Genomic DNA, 15,306 nt, shown 5'->3' with positions numbered 1-15,306 from the left:
AGTACATCACGGGACACAGGGCTCCCGCCCCTCTTGGGTTTTATGTGGTTTCCTATTGCTTGCTACAAAACTGAGGTGCCTCCCATATGGGAGGGGTTATATAGGGGAGGAATTCTCCTTAATTGGGGGTTAACCAGTGTCCAATCACCAGAGGTGCCTATATAACCCACTATGTAATGAAGCTCCTGTGTCCCGTGATGTACTCTCAAGAAAAAGATTTTACAGGTAAGCTGTATATAAAAATCCTATTTTTTTCATTAATCACTTCCGGCCCGTTCTATAGCCAAAAGATGGCTACATCGCGGGCTTACTTTGCCATGGACGTCCTCCTGTAATCGCGCTGCCCAGGTGCCCCCCCCAGGGGCGTGCTCTGTGATCGCTGATTACAGATCGTGATAAAGGGCCAATCACACCACATGATCAGCTGTGTCCAATGACAGCTGATCACGGAAGGAAACACAAGCCGGTTATCGTCTTTTATTTCCTCACGCTGACAGCGCGAGGAGAGAAGAAGAGACCCGATAATCGGCTTGTGCATACCTCCCAACTTTTTGAGATAGGAATGAGGGACACCTATCAGCAAAAGTATGCAGGCATAGGACACACCCCCTGTCACACCCCCTTAAAGGAGAATTGTACAAAAAAACAAGATTGGTTAAACCCACAAATGCTTTTTTTTTACCTCTACTATTCCTTTATATTGGCTTTTGGAATTTACAAATGCAGCAATTTAGAAATCAGATGAAAGGTTTAGCACTGGGAAACACTTTTTGATAGATAAAAAGTGCATTTTATATACATCTATATAGATCTGACCAAAATGAGGAGGAATGAGGAGGAAAGAGGGACATTTCTCCAAATCGGGGACAGTCCCTCCAAATCAGGGACAGTTGGGAGCTATGCAACTTGTGTTAAAGGGACATCAACACTGATAATCAGGACACTGGTTACATCAGTGTCCTGATTATCAGTGCTGCCAATCAGTGCCCACCAGTGCTGTCAATCAGTGCCCACCAGTCCTTCCAATCAGTGCCCACCAGTCCTTCCAATCAATGCCCATCCGTGTCCATCAGTGTCATCTCATCAGTGCCTCCTCATCAGTTCCACCTTATCAGTGCCCATCAGTGTAGCGTATCAGTGCCCATCAGTGAGGGAGAAAAATTACCTATTTGCAAAATGTAACAGACTATGAAATTTTTTTTTTTTTTTTCATTTGTTTAACAAAAAATAAAAAAACCCAGTGGTGATCATATACCACCAAATGAAAGCTCTATTTGTGTGAAAAAAAATGATAAAAATTTCATTTGGGTACAGTGTTGCATGTCCACGCAGTTGTCATTCAAAATGCAACAGCGCTAAAAGCTGAAAATGGGCCTGGGCAGGAAGGGGGTATAAGTGCCCAGTAGGCAAGTGGTTAATCGCATCTTGGGAAGTAATATTTTGCCAGCCATCATCTCTAGGTTCACACTGAATGCGGCTTTGAAATCGCGTGGCTTCATTTGAAACTGCACAATTTCAAAGCTGCATGTCAGTGCGACATCAGATGTGACTTGGCTGACATCTGTGCGACTTCTCGCACAGATGTCTACACAAGTCGCACCTGAAATCGCCAAAAGTAGTGCAGGAACTACTTTTTCATATTTGATTTGAACAGTTCCATTGCCGACAATAAGGTGCGACTTGTCATGCGATTTGACCTGTCAAATCGCATGACAAGTCAAACTGGTGTGAAAGGGGGCACAAATCCAGGACTGGTATATTGTATTGTTTTTCAAAAATGAATTTTGACAGCTCAAGCAAACCACACATGACGTTGTGTAAACCAACTCTGTATATGAGGGGCCCCCCGAACCTGAAGTGCCCTGTGTCCCCCAAGGTCTAAATCTGGCTCTGGCAAAGGGGATGTATAAATATTTTCTAAATATTCTGCATTATCCAAGAAAGACATGAAAAACCTTTTCAATGTGACTTGTCATGGATAGAATTTAATAATAATCTATAATAGTTTACAGAGTCATTACAGAATTCTGAAATGATTTAATGAACATGCCAAGTGTGAGCTGGTGTATTTGCTGAGCCTTAGCAGACAGACACATCTATCATTAAGGAGATCAATCTAATGTATTTCACTAAGTACAACGGTATAAACGACATAAAAACCTGTCTAGTACCGCCTTACTAACTCTCAGAAAGCATAAGTGGTCATTTAAAGGGGAGCCTTTTTTTTACCATTTTTTTTTTACAGTTTTTAGTGACTATTTCAATTCAATAAATAAGTGTTAATAAAAAGAAAAAAAATATTACTTTGTCTAGTTTGTGAATATACATACACCACATCAGCCATAACTTTATGACCACTTACAACTTAAGCGAGAAAGAGAATACACAGTCCCTTGCCTGTGAGTATAGTGTGTCCTACTGATTGTCTCTTTGCTCCGCCACCCCCCTACTGCCATCCACTGCCCCCTTCATATCACACTGTCCTCCTACCGTCATTCTGACCCCCCCATACTGCCCTTCACTTCCTCCCTCTCATCACACTGTCCCCCCATACTGTCCTTCACTGCTTCCCTCCCATCATCCTGCCCCCCTCCCATAACACTGTCCCCCCCATGCTGCCCTCCACTACCCCTCTCTCATCATGCTGCCCCCCCCCATCAATACTTCCCTCCACTACCCCCGATCACCCTGCCCCCCTCCTGTCACACTGCCCCATCACACTGTCCCCTGCAATACTGCCCCCTCCTGTCACACTGCCCCATCACGCTGTCCCCCCCCCCATACTGCTCTCCAACCCCCCCCTCAACATGCTTCCCCCTCTTGTCACACTTCCCCCCCATGCTACCCCCTCCTGATACACTGCCCCCTACCATCACGCTCCCCCCCATACTGCCCTCCACTGTCCCCTTCCTAGCACACTGCCTCCTCCTGTCACACTGACTCCCTCCCATCACACTGCCCCCCCCCATACTGCCCTCCACTGCCCCCCTCCTACCACACTGCCTCCTCCTGTCACACTGACTCTCTCCCATCACACTGCCCCCCATACTGCCCCCACTACCCCCTCCTACCACACTGCCTTCTCCTCATCACACTGCCCCCAATACTGCCCTCCACTGTCCCCTTCCTACCACACTACCTCCTCCCATCACACTGCCCCCCATACTGCCCTCCACTGCCCCCTCCTACCACACTGCCTTCTCCTCATCACACTGCCACCCATACTGCCCTCCACTCTCCCCTTCCTACCACACTACCTCCTCCTGTCACACGGTCCCCCATACTGCCCTCCACTGTCCCCTTCCTACCACACTACCTCCTCCTGACACACTGACTCCCTTCCATCACATTGCCCCCCCCCCCCCATACTGCCCTCCACTGCCCCCTCCTACCACACTTCCCCCTCCTGTTACACTGACTCCCTCCCGTCACACTACCCCCCTCCCTCTTCCATAACACTGCCCCCCTCCTGTCACACTGCCCAGGTACCCTTCTTAGATGTAATGGGTTCATTTGTTTAGACTTTCTTTGTTATATTTTCATCTGGTGATCTGAGCAGTAAAGTCTGTTATATTTTAGCAGAACAAGCTCTCCTGCAGAGGTAGCAGTTAGAGGGATATGACAAACCATGCCCCACTGACAGGGGTGCTTAAAATAATCAGCTTTTATTTATTCATGTAAAACCTTTATCCCAAAAGGAAAAAAAAATCTGTTTGCTGTAGCTGATTATAAGGTGTTACCTGGTTTTGGCTTCAGTTTGTCAGTGTATTTAAATCTGCTACTACATTTAACCCCACCCCTTGTGCTCCTTCATGAGTGAGGCACCACTATTATGCAGCAGGTGACACTGTATGTTGCGGGTTTGGCAGGAAGATAGTGGTTGGGAAGGGAAAGCTGCAAAATGCACCATTGCCTTCACAGCTCTACCGGCATCCCCCCTCCCCTCTCCCACCGGCTGTTGGAAGGGGCCGATAGATATGTAATTTATTGGCCCTTCTTTTTCCTTTTCTGAATACAGAGCTATACTTGTCCATTCATTCTCTGCAGCTCAGGTTACAGAAATGGAGATGAAGGGCCGTGTGAGTGTACAGCTTGTATAACAGTGTAAATTTGCTGTGCCCTCAAAATAACTCAACACACAGCCATTAATATCTAAACCACTGGGGGGTCAGCTTGTCAGTGATCAGACCATACGCTGCACACTGCATCAAATTGATCTGCATGGCTGTCGTGCCAGAAGGAAGCCTCTTCTAAAGATGATGCATAAACAAGCCTGCAAACGGTTTTCTGAAGACAAGCATACTAAGGACATGGATTACTGGAACCATGTCCTGTGGTCTGATGGGACCAAGATAAGCTTTTTTGGTTCAGATGGTGTCAAGCGTGTGTGGTGGCAACAAGGTGAGGAGTACAAAGACAAGTGTTTTTTGCCTACAGTCAAGCATGGTGGTGGGAGTGTCATGGTCTGGGGCTGCATTAGTGCTTCCGATACTCGGGAGCTTCAGTTCATTGAGGGAACCATGAATGCCAACATGTACTGTGACATACTGAAGCAGAGCATGATCCCCTCTCATCGGAGACTGGGCCGCAGGGCAGTATTCCAGCTTGATAACGACCCAAACACACCTCCAAGATGACCACTATCTTGCTAAAGAAGCTGAGGGTAAAGGTGATGGACTGGCCAAGCATGTCTCCAGACCTAAATCCTATTGAGCATCTGTAGGGCATCTTCAAACGGAAGATGGAGGAGCTCTAGGTCTCTAACGTCTACCAGCTCCGTGATGTCATCATAGAGGAGTGGAAGAGGACTCCAGGGGCAACCTGAGAAGCTCTGGTGAACTCCATGCCCAAGAGGAATAAGGCAGTGCTGGAAAATAATGGTGGCCACATAAAATACTGACACTTTGGGCCCAATTTGGACATTTTCACTTAGGGGTGTACTCACTTTTGTTGCCAGCTGTTTAGACATTAATGGCTGTGTGCTGAGTTATTTTGAGGGGACAGCAAATGTACACTGTTATACAAGCTGTACACTCACTACTTTACATTGTAGCAAAGTGTCATTTCTTCAGTGTTGTCACATGAAAAGAGAATAAAATATTTATAAAAATGTGAGATATGTGTTGTTGATTCTCACTAAATGGACAGTAACTGTACAATTGCCCAAGTGCTGTGTATGAGTGTATTACAGCTCTCATAGCACATATACTGAATACTGTATAAATATATGCTGCACCTGTTTTTTCTATTTATCTTTCCATAAGACTCTTTCCATGTAGTAATCTCAGTTTACTACAGATTCTCTTGAAGGAACAAAATGAGTGTAATCCCCACAAGCATTCAACAACACTTATAACCGTTTGGTTATATTTGTCTCCTTAGTGCTTGTCTCCTGGCGTTTATGCATTTTGTCTGTCTGCTAGCAACAAGGATGAAGCTAAAAGAAGACAGGACAACTGTTCCTCTGTTAGTAGGATACAAGTTTATTAGAATATGGCTAATGCCATGTACACACAGTCGGACTTTCCGGCAGAAAAAGTCAGACGGAATCATTTCATCTGATATTCTGATCGTGTGTGGGCTTCAGCTGACTTTTTTTTTTTTTTTATTCTGTTGGACCTAGAAATAGAACATGTTTTAAATCTTTCTGACGGAATCAATTTCTGTCGGGAAAACCGATCGTCTGTATGCTGTTCCGACGGACCAAAAACTAAGCAAGGGCTGCTGTTGGCTACTGGCTATTGAACTTCCTTTTTCTAGTCCCGTCGTACGTGTTTTACGTCACCGCGTTCTAAACGATCAGACTTTGGTGTTCAGCAGAACTCCGTCGGAAAAACTGTCAGAGTTTATTCTGACAGAAAAAAACGGTCGTGTGTACAGGGCACAAGAGACTAGTTTCCCTTATTCATGGTAACTATCACACTTTACAAAGATTAGTTTAAACTTGGCATTAGCATCGAATTATGTTGTTCAGGTTGAAAAACTTTGCATAGATTGGAAGTGGCCACATTTTTCCAAATTGCAGCATGTGGTTTAAATGGAAAATTGCTTTACACCCAGGAACAGAGAAAATATTAGAAAGCATTAGGTGGAATCCATACATTCATGTACACTGCAAGAGCAAGGCAAGCATTTTAGTCCCCTGATGACGCTGTTTGATGGCGAAACATGTTGGGTGAGCCTTAACTTGTGACATCAGCATGCTCACCATGTGGCCAGCGGCAAGGCATCAGTACATGCTGTGACATGCTTTTACCTCTGTAACTACCCGTCTATTGTTTAAAATAAATAGTTTGGCGTCTTTACACTGTGTGTGGCCTCTGTTCTCCTCTATGAGTGCGAATGCGGCATGATCTCTGACATACTTATCCTTGGAAACACTGAAACCTCAAATTGGTGTCCTGCTTTTTCCATTAATGAATGCTTGGAGGTCTGATAATTACATGCCTGGCTGATCTTTGTGGTGGGGATCTTTCATATTTGGTAAGAGGCCAACCTCATTTGTTGTGAAGGGCATGAGTGTCTTAGTCGTCCCTTCAAGATACATTCACAAAGTCGGTGGAGAGTTGAATGATTTCACGTGTTTCTGGACTTTACTGTTTTTTGTACTTTTGCCCCAAAAATTTGCATTTGAAAAACCATTACGCAAATACCATGTGACATAAAAAATTGCAACAACCTCCATTTTATTCTCTAGGGCCTCTGCTAAAAAATATATAATGTGTGGGGGTTCTAAGTAATTTTCTAGCAAAAAACCCTGATTTTTACTTGTAAACAAAAATTGACAGAATAGGCCTGGTCCTTAAACACTTCGCGCCCGCTCTATAGCCAAAAGACGGCTACAGAGCGGACGCTAACTGCCGGGAGAGCGTCCCTGGACGTCCTCCTGTTTACTTCCCCAATGCGCGCCGCAGCGAGCGCGCATCGGGGAAGTTCTGTGTTGGCCGTGTCCCTCGGACACAGCCAATCACAGATCATGCTAAATGGCCAATCACAGCGGCCATTTAGCACTCAATCGGCTTGTCCAATGAGAGGTGATCTCATATGTAAACATATGAGATCATCTCTCATCGCCGGCTCCCCTCCTCACACAGAGACAGCGTGTCAGGAGGGAGAGCTTCCGTGCTGCAGCTGCAGCGTCAATGACAGTGAGTACACACACACAGTAACACACACACACAGAGTAAAACACACACACACACAGAGTAAAACACACACACAGTGAAACACATACACATGCCCACCTGTCCCAAGTGCCATCTGTCCCCAGTGCCACCTATCAGTGCCATCTGTCCCCTGTGCCACCTATCAGTGCCATCTGTTCCCAGTGCCATCTGTCCCCAGTGCCACCTATCAGTGCCATCTGTCCCCAGTGCCTCCTGTCAGTGCCATGTGTCCCCAGTACCACCTATCAATGCCACCTGTCCCCAGTGCCACCTAACAGTGTAATCTGTCACCACTACCACTTGTCCCCAGGGCCATCTATCCGTGCCACCTGTCCCCAGTGCCACCCGTCCCTAGTGCCACGTGTCCCCAGTGCCACCTGTCCCTAGTGCCATGTGTCCCCAGTGCCACCTGTCAGTGTCTTGTGTCATCAGTGCCACGTATCAGTGCCACCTGTCAGTGTCACGTGCCATCAGTGCCACGTATTGGTGCCATCTGTCATCAGAGTCAGGTGTCATCAGTGCCATGTATTAGTGCCATCTGTCATCAGTGCCACATATTAGTGCCATCTGTCATCAGTGCCACGTATTAGTGCCATCTGTCATCAGTGCCACATCAGTGTCACGTGTCATCAGTGCCACATATTAGTTCCATCTGTCATTGGTGTCAAGTGTCATCAGTGCCACGTATTAGTGCCATCTGTCATCAGTGTCACATCAGTGTCACATGCCATAAGTGCCACGTATCAGTGCCATCTGCCATCAGTGCCACGTCAGTGTCACGTGTCATTGTCCTGGTGCTCCAGGGCCTTCAAATGTGTAATAGGTAGTCAACAAGTTAGATGTGTAATTTATGCTCCTAGAACACGTGATGGCGCTCCCTGCATGTTGCCCCTTTCTAAGTGGCCAGGCTGTGAAAATGTCCCACATATGTGGTGTCATAATACTCAGGAGGAGTAGCAGAATGTATTTTGGGGAATTATTTGTGGTATACACATGCCACGTGAGAGAAATAACCTATTACAATGACAATTTTGTCAATATGCCTCTTTCTAAATACCTTAGAATGTCTACTTTCCAAAAAGGGTTCATTTGTGGGGTATTTGTACTTTCCTGACTTGTTCGGGTCACAAGAAATGAGATAGACCACCAGTACATCAGATGTGTTCAATTTTTTATTATTTGCACCACAGCTTGTAGACTCTCTAACTTTCACAAAGACCAAATAATATCCACTATTTTGGGTTATTTTTACCAAAGATATGTAGCCGTATAAATTGTGGCCAAAATTCCTGAAAAAATAATAATAATTTGCATAATTTTATCACAGAAAATTTTTTGGTCTTTTTTCATTTATAGCGCAAAAATAAAAACCCCAGAGGTGATAAAATACCACCAAAAGAAAGCTCTATTTATGGGAAAAAAAGGACAAAAAATTAATTTGGGTAGTGTTGCATGACTGAGTAATTGTCATTCAAAGTGTGAGAGCACCAAAAGCTGAAAATTGGTCTGGGCAGGAGGGGGGTTTAAGTGCCCAGTAGGCAAGTGGTTAAAGCAGAGCTCGAGTCATTTTTGTGTTTAGTCAGCAAAACGTGCAGCTGCTGACTTAGAGGCTGGAAATTGCAAATTGTGGGTTTTCCCGCACAGTGGCTGCGTTTGATAGGCACAGTGGCTGTGCTTGATGGGCACAGTGGCTTCGTTTGATGGCACAGTGACAGCAATTGATGTGCACAGTAGCTGCGTTTGATGGCACAGTGGCTGCAATTGTTTTTGTTTTTTTTCAGCTTGTTTGTGCCCCCCCCCAAAAAAAAATCTTTGGAGCACCAGCCATCACTGCTAGGGACTGGTATGCTGCGACATTCTTGTTCTTCAGCTTAGATAAGCCTTTCTCAACATTTTCAACACAGAGGAACCCTTGAAATAGTTCCCACGGTCTTGAGGAACCCCTGCTAAAAAAACTCATGATACATTAGTGTGATGGTCAGTGGAAGAATGGTCCTTACACTTGTGGTCATTGGGAAGAATTACCTCCTTACAGATAGCTAAAAAGATCAATGATGTCGGTGGGAACTTATCTGAGAGGCAGAAATTGCTCAATGCTGAAGGAACCACTAGCAAACTCTGGAGGAACCCTAGGGTTCCACGGAACCCTGGTTGAGAATCACTGGCTTAAGCCCCGTACACACTATCAGATTGTCTGCTGAGTTTTTCCTTCAGATTTACCAAAACCATATAATATGAGGTCAAACCTTAGGAGTTTCAATGTGTATGCAATCAGGCAGGCCCTTCTACTACATGGTTTTGGTAAATCTGAAGGAAAAACTCAGCAGACAATCTGATAGTGTATATGGGGCTTAAGATACACTTTACTCAAGGGTCTCATTTGCAAGTAAGTATATATGTATTTGTTTCTGCTGGTAAATCACTCCCCAGTAGGGATGAGCCGAACACCCCCCGGTTCGGTTCGCACCAGAACTTGCGAACGACCCCCGCGTTCGGTACGAACGTTAGAACCCCATTGAAGTCTATGGGACTCGAATGTTCGAATTGGAAAGTGCTAATTTTAACGGCTAATATGCAAGATACTGTCCTAAAAAGGGTTTGGCGACCTGCCTCCTGCCTCAGGGGACATGGGTCACTGCAAAAAAAAGTTTTAAAAACTACCGTTTTGGCGGGAGCACTGATTTTAATGACGATTAAAGTGAAAAAAAAAAGTGAAATATTCCTTTAACCACTTGCCGACCGCCTAACGCCGATCTACGTCATCAGAATGGCACGGGCAGGCATAAGCACGTAGATGTACGTGTTTTGCCTCCCGCGGGTCGGGGGCCCGATCGGGCCCCCGCCCGGTGCCTGCGGCGGTCGGTTTTCGTTCGGGAGCGATCCCGGACGAGGGGACGGCCATTCATTCATGGCCACCCCCTCGCGATCGCTCCCGACGAATGGAAATCCCCGGTGACATCACTTCCTCTCCTGTAATGTAAACACAGGAGAGGAAGTGATGTATTCTCTCCTCCGTGTCGGTATTTTTCGTTCCGACACGGAGGAGAGCGGATCAGTGAGTTGCACCAACACATCCCACACACAGTAGAACATGCCAGGCACACTCACACCCCCCCTTTACCCCCCGATCACCCCCCCAATTACCCCTGCCCCCCAGTCACAGTGACACCAATGTCATTTTTTTTTTTTTTTTTTTTTTTTTGCATTGGTGTCATTTGTGACTGTAATAACTGTTAGGGCAGTTAGGGTTAGCCCCCTTTAGTTCTAATGTACCCCCCTAACCCCCCCAATAAAGGTTTAACCCCATGATCACCCCCCGTCGCCAGTGTCACTAAGGCTGGGTTCACATTGCAGCGGTTTATGAGAACGAATGTGATTCGCACCGCACTGCAGTGCAAATCACATCCGATCTCTGTGCGATTCGAGTTCAGCCATTCGCCGCACCCGCCGCACCCGCCACACCCGCCGCACCCGCCGCAAATTCGCACGGGACCCTTTTTTTGGCCCGCAGCAGAATCGGATCGCATGGGTGTTCACACCATGCGATCCGAGTTTGCAGATCGCACTGCGATATGCGAACTGATCTGGGGGTGTCAGTAACATTTCACTGACACTCCCAGCAGTTCGCATAGGGCAGTGTGAACTGCCGCCGGGAGGCATGCGATGCGGGAACCCGCCGCGGATTCGCGGCGTTTCCGCATCGCTCCAGTGTGAACCCAGCCTAATAAGCGATCATTTTTCTGATCGCCGTATTAGTGTCACAGGTGACGCTAGTTAGGCAGGTAGGTATTTAGGTTCGCCGCAGCTTTTTATAGCGCTAGGGACCCCCATATACTACCGCATAAAGCCCCCTGATTGCCCCCTAGTTAACCCTTTCACCAGTGATCACCATATAACTGTTACAGGTGACGCTGGTTGGTTAGTTATTTTTTTATAGTTTCAGGGCACCCGCCATTTATTACCTAATAAAGGTTTAACCCCCTGATCACCCGGCAGGTGTCATTTGTGACTAATAACTGTTAGGGCAGTTAGGGTTAGCCCCCTTTAGTTCTAAGGTACCCCCCTAACCCCCCCAATAAAGGTTTAACCCCGTGATCACCCCCCGTCGCCAGTGTCACTAAGGCTGGGTTCACATTGCAGCGGTTTATGAGAACGGATGTGATTCGCACCGCACTGCAGTGCAAATCACATCCGATCTCTGTGCGATTCGAGTTCAGCTATACAGATAGTATGGCTGAATTCGTGTCGCACCCGCCGCACCCGCCGCAAACTCGCACGGGACCCTTTTTTTGGTCCGCAGCAGAATCGGATCGCATGGGTGTTCACACCATGCGATCCAAGTTTGCAGATCGCACTGCGATATGCGAACTGATCTGGGGGTGTCATTAACATTTCACTGACACTCCCAGCAGTTCGCATAGGGCAGTGTGAACTGCCGCCGGGAGGCATGCGATGCGGGAACCCGCCGCGCATTCGTGGCGTTCCCGCATCGCTCCAGTGTGAACCCAGCCTAATAAGCGATCGTTTTTCTGATCGCTGTATTAGTGTCACAGGTGACGCTAGTTAGGCAGGTAGGTATTTAGGTTCGCCGCAGCTTTTTATAGCGCCAGGGACCCCCATATACTACCGCATAAAGCCCCCTGATTGCCCCCTAGTTAACCCTTTCACCAGTGATCACCATATAACTGTTACAGGTGACGCTGGTTGGTTAGTTATTTTTTTATAGTTTCAGGGCACCCGCCATTTATTACCTAGTCTCACTAGTGTACCCCTAAATTTAGGGGTGTCTACTTTCTAAAATGGGGTCATTTGGGGGGGGGGGTTTGTGCCATCTTGGCATTTTATGGCCTTCAAAACTGTAACGCCCTTAGAAAGCCTGAAGGCGGTGCTTGGTTTTTGGGGCCCCGTACGCGGCTAGGCTCCCAAAAAGTCCCACATATGTGGTATCCCCGTACTCAGGAGAAGCAGCAGAATTTATTTTGGGGTGTCATTTCACATATGCCCATGGCATGCGTGAGCAATATATCATTTAGTGACAACTTTGTGAAAAAAAAAAAAAGTTTGTAATTTTCCCGCAACTTGTGGCAAAATATAAAATATTCCATGGACTCAACATGCCTCTCAGCAAATAGCTTGGGGTGTCTACTTTCTAAAATGGGGTCATTTGTGGGGGTTTTGTGCCATCTTGGCATTTTATGGCCTTCAAAACTGTAATAGGTAGTGAGAAGTGAACTCAAAAAATTACGCCCTTAGAAAGCCTGAAGGCGGTGCTTGGTTTTCGGGGCCCCGTACGCGGCTAGGCTCCCAAAAAGTCCCACATATGTGGTATCCCCGTACTCAGGAGAAGCAGCAGAATTTATTTTGGGGTGTCATTTCACATATGCCCATGGCATGCATGAGCAATATATCATTTAGTGACAACTTTGTGAAAAAAAAAAAAAAAAAAAAAAAGTTTGTAATTTTCCCGCAACTTGTGGCAAAATATAAAATATTCCATGGACTCAACATGCCTCTCAGCAAATAGCTTGGGGTGTCTACTTTCTAAAATGGGGTCATTTGTGGGGGTTTTGTGCCATCTTGGCATTTTATGGCCTTCAAAACTGTAATAGGTAGTGAGGCGTGAAATCAAAAATTTACGCCCTTAGAAAGCCTGAAGGCGGTGCTTGGTTTTCGGGGCCCTGTACGCGGCTAGGCTCCCAAAAAGTCCCACATATGTGGTATCCCCGTACTCAGGAGAAGCAGCAGAATTTATTTTGGGGTGTCATTTCACATACGCCCATAGCATGTGTGAGCAATATATCATTTAGTGACAACTTTGTGTAAAAAAAAAAAAAAAATTTTTTTTTTGTCATTATTCAATCGCTTGAGGCAAAAAAATAAAATATTCAATGGGCTCAACATGCCTCTTATCAATTTCCTTAGGGGGTCTACTTTCCAAAATGGGGTCATTTGGGGGGGTTTTGTACTGCCCTGTCATTTTAGCACCTCAAGAAATGAGATAGGCAGTCGTAAACTAAAAGCTGCGTAAATTCCAGAAAACGTACCTTAGTTTGTAGATGTGACAACTTTTGCGCAAACCAATAAATATACAATTATTGACTTTTTTTTTACCAAAGACATGTGGCTGAATACATTTTGTCCTAAATGTATGACTAAAATTGAGTTTATTGGATTTTTCTAATAACAAAAAGTAGAAAATATCATTTTTTTTCAAAATTTGCGGTCTTTTTACGTTTATATCGCAAAAAATAAAAATCGCAGAGGCAATCAAATACCATCAAAAGAAAGCTCTATTTGTGGGAAGAAAAGGACGCAAATTTTGTTTGGGTACAACATTGCATGACCGCGCAATTACCAGTTAAAGCAGCGCAGTGCCAAAGTGTAAAAAGACCTCTGGTCATTTACCAGCAAAATGGTCCGGTCTGAAAGTGGTTAAATATGGTGCCTGGGGGGTGTCTGTAGTATGCCTGTGAAGTGCCACGTGTTTCCCGTGTTTAGAACAGTCCCTGCACAAAATGACATTAAACGGAAATAACACCATTTAAAACTGCTTGCGGTTTTAATGTTATATCTGGTTCCTGCAATATGGTTGAAAATCATTCAGAAAAATGGCATGGGTAGCCCTCCCTGCCCCTTACCAGCCCCTTTGGGTTTCGTACGCATATTAAGGGGAACCCCGTACCCATATTAAAAAAAAGGAAATGCGTGTGGCCCCCAGGCCCTATATACTCAGAACAGCAGTATACAGGCGGTGCAAACAAGACAGGGACTGTGTAGGTTTGTTGTGTTAAGCTGAATCTGTTTGTAATTTTCAACTGGTACATTTTTAACCAGTTGCCGACCGCCGCACGACGATGTACGTCGATAGCATGGCACGGGCAGGCATATTGGCGTACATGTACGTCCCTTGCCTCCCGCGGGTCGGGGGCCCGATCGGGCCCCCGCCCGGTGCCTGCGGCGGTCGGTATTCGTGCGGGAGCGATCCCGGACGAGGGGACGGCCATTCGTTCATGGCCACCCCCTCGCGATCGCTCCCGACGAATAGGAATCCCCCGTGACATCACTTCCTCTCCTGTAATGTAAACACAGGAGAGGAAGTGATGTATTCTCTCCTCCGTGTCGGTATTTTTCGTTCCGACACGGAGGAGAGCGGATCGGTGAGTTGCACCAACACTCTACACACACAGTAGAACATGCCAGGCACACTCACACCCCCCCTTTACCCCCCGATCACCCCCCCAATTACCCCTGCCCCCCAGTCACAGTGACACCAATGTCATTTTTTTTTTTTTTTTTTTTGCATTGGTGTCATTTGTGACTGTAATAACTGTTAGGGCAGTTAGAGTTAGCCCCCTTTAGTTCTAATGTACCCCCCTAACCCCCCCAATAAAGGTTTAACCCCGTGATCACCCCCCGTCGCCAGTGTCACTAAGGCTGGGTTCACATTGCAGCGGTTTATGAGAACGAATGTGATTCGCACCGCACTGCAGTGCAAATCACATCCGATCTCTGTGCGATTCGAGTTCAGCCATTCGCCGCACCCGCCGCACCCGCCACACCCGCCGCACCCACCGCAAATTCGCACGGGACCCTTTTTTTGGCCCGCAGCAGAATCGGATCGCATGGGTGTTCACACCATGCGATCCGAGTTTGCAGATCGCACTGCGATATGCGAACTGATCTGGGGGTGTCAGTAACATTTCACTGACACTCCCAGCAGTTCGCATAGGGCAGTGTGAACTGCCGCCGGGAGGCATGCGATGCGGGAACCCGCCGCGGATTTGCGGCGTTTCCGCATCGCTCCAGTGTGAACCCAGCCTAATAAGCGATCATTTTTCTGATCGCCGTATTAGTGTCACAGGTGACGCTAGTTAGGCAGGTAGGTATTTAGGTTCGCCGCAGCTTTTTATAGCGCCAGGGACCCCCATATACTACCGCATAAAGCCCCCTGATTGCCCCCTAGTTAACCCTTTCACCAGTGATCACCATATAACTGTTACAGGTGACGCTGGTTGGTTAGTTATTTTTTATAGTTTCAGGGCACCCGCCATTTATTACCTAATAAAGGTTTAACCCCCTGATCACCCGGCGGGTGTCATTTGTGACTAATAACTGTTAGGGCAGTTAGGGTTAGCCCCCT

The sequence above is a fragment of the Lithobates pipiens genome, unplaced genomic scaffold (assembly GCF_037356315.1).
Source record: "Lithobates pipiens isolate NorthernLeopardFrog02 unplaced genomic scaffold, aLitPip1_a1.2 Scaffold_18, whole genome shotgun sequence".
Taxonomy (NCBI): domain Eukaryota; kingdom Metazoa; phylum Chordata; class Amphibia; order Anura; family Ranidae; genus Lithobates; species Lithobates pipiens.
The sequence above is the reverse complement of the archived record's forward strand: the minus strand, read 5'-3'. Positions refer to the sequence as shown.